Raw genomic sequence first — 2,603 nt, forward strand, 5'->3', positions numbered from 1 at the left:
TGTGTGTGTGTGTGTGTGTGTGTGTGTGTGTGTGTGTGTGTGTGTGTGTGTGGTGAGGGGCGGGCGGGCAGGCGTGCGTGCGTGCGCGCGTGTGTGCGTGCGTGCGCGTGCGTGTGTGTGCGTGTGCGCGTGTGCGTGCCCCCGCTGAGCAGTGAGCGCGCGCGCTGTACCAGCAGCAGCAGCAGCAGCAGCAGCAGCGGCGACTTCCTTACTGGTGCTAACGGCTAAAAGGATTACTCTGATTGTGCAGTCGGTACCCCTGCCTGCCGCCTCATTAGCCTTCAGCGCTTCTGCTGCTGAGGCGTTCCATAGGTTCCACGGTGGTCAGTATTACCGTGAGGGGCCTGTAGGGGAGGGGCGGGGTCGGTGAGGGGCCAGAGTACACGCCCCGTTTCCGACACGCCCTCCTCCGCCATACTTACCCCGCTCCGTGTTTGCTCATCGAGGAAGCGGTGTGTGCGAGCGCCATCTCGCGGTCCATCTGCTTGCTGTACTCGTGGCTCCCCCTCGTGGCTGCTCTTCGGCTGTTTTGGCTTCGCGAGATCCCGTTGCCGAACGCTGCGCGGCCGTCTTCATGCTGCCCACCGTCCACTCTGCAACAGTCCCTTTTTTGCCCTCGCCTTCTTGGCTTCCCCCTCTTGCCCTCCTCTTCTTGGCTTCCCCCTCTTTTGCCCTCGCCTTCTTGGCTTCCCCCTCTTGCCTTTCCCTTCTTGGTTTCCCCCTCTTGCCCTCCTCTTCTTGGCTTCCCCCTCTTGCCCTCCTCTTCTTGGCTTCCCCCTCTTGCCTTTCCCTTCTTGGTTTTACCCTTTTGCCCTCCACCTTTTGGCTTCCCCATCTTGCCCTCTTTTTTTTGGCTTCCCCTTTTGCCCTCTTCTTGGCTCCTCCCTCTTACCCCCTCCCCCTTCTTGCCCTCCCTTTCTTGGCTTCCCCCTTGCCCTCCCCCTCCCGCCTCTCGTCTTATTTTCCCCCGTGCGCGGGAGATGTAATTTGCGCGCACACAGCCGCTCGGTTGCCGTGTGAGGCCGGGCAGAAAGGCTCTTTGTGCGGCAGTGAATGCACGGCAAACAGCCTTCCTAGTTTTTCCAGCCCAGAATAACTTCGCGTGGCGCGCGCGCGCAAGCTATAACTGTATGTTGCCGCAGCCGCAGCAACAGCAACAGCAGAAGCTGCGCGCTGCTCGCCATTTTAAATAATTCAGTCATTTGAATGGCGAGCGCGCGTGCGCGTGAGTGTCTATGTGTGTGTGCGTCTATGTGCGTGTGGAGAGGGGAAGGGGGAGAGGAAACAAAAGGCATCCGCACGTGCTGTAATCTCCCGCTTGGTGGCGCTTTTCTTCCTCGCTGCCATGATGCCACAATCCCGAACGAACGGCGGGAGAGAACTGAGGGCGGAAGGGCAGCGGGAAAGGGGAAGGCGGGGGTGGCAGGAGGGCAGCGGGAAAGGGGAAGGAGGGGGTAGCGGGAGGGCAGCGGGAAAGGGGAAGGAGGGGGTAGCGGGAGGGCAGCGGGAAAGGGGAGCCATGGCAGAGGGCGGCGGGAGGTAGGGGAGGGGCGGCGTGAGGTAGGGGAGGGGCGGCGTGAGGTAGGGGAGGGGCGGCGGGAGGTAGGGGAGGGGCGGCGTGACGTAGGGGAGGGGCGGCGTGACGTAGGGGAGGGGCGGCGTGACGTAGGGGAGGGGCGGCGGGAGGTCTGGCAGGGGCGGCGTGACGTAGGGAAGGGGCGGCGGGAGGTCTGGCAGGGGCGGCGTGACGTAGGGAAGGGGCGGCGGGAGGTCTGGCAGGGGCAGCGGGAGGCTGGATCGCGCGCATCTAATTAAGATGTTGTGAGAGACGTCGCAGCGTTTCCGCGCTCCCAATCACGTCGCTTCCGCACTACGACACTCGTGCACGGCAGGAGGGGAGGAAGGGAAGGAGGTGGAGGGGAGGAAAGGGAAGGAGGAGGAGGTGGGGAAGGAGGAGGCGGAGGCAGAGGAGGAGGTGGTGGTGGAGGAGGAGGAGGAGAAAGAGTAGGAGGAGGTGGAGGAGGAGGAGGAGGAGGAGGAGGAGGGGAATACTATATGTCATGTTACTCATGCATGGAGGTGACGGGTTGGTATGGCACCATGCTAGCTTACCGCTGGAGTGTGGTAGGTTTGTTGTATATATTCCGCGCTGTGTTTCCACGGTAGTTGTGTAAGATGCTGCTGTATGTGGGGATGCGGAGGAGGAGGAAGGGATGCAGAGATGGCATCGTGGGGGCATCGTGGGGGCATCGTGGGGGCATCGTGGGGGAATCGTGGGGGCATCGTGGGGGAATCGTGGGGGCATCGTGAGGGCATCGTGGGGGAATCGTGGGGGCATCGTGGGGGCGCATACGTAATGCGACGATGATAATCAGCGTGGGTGCGCGGGGAGGGGGGGGGACGTGCAGCAGCAAATCATCACAGATTAATTATCCCCAGAGGCGACCTGATTTACACTCACGCACGCACGCACGTACGCACACACGCAGACACACGCAGACACACACAATTATCTCACCCAACATTCAACCATGACTACACCGTGTCTCTCAGTTCTTCTACCTGACGCTCATCCCTCCCTCTCTCTTTCTCTCTCAGCCTGC

This window comes from Priapulus caudatus, unplaced genomic scaffold, assembly GCF_000485595.1.
Source record: "Priapulus caudatus unplaced genomic scaffold, Priapulus_caudatus-5.0.1 Scaffold2384, whole genome shotgun sequence".
In the NCBI taxonomy this organism is placed as follows: domain Eukaryota; kingdom Metazoa; phylum Priapulida; class Priapulimorpha; order Priapulimorphida; family Priapulidae; genus Priapulus; species Priapulus caudatus.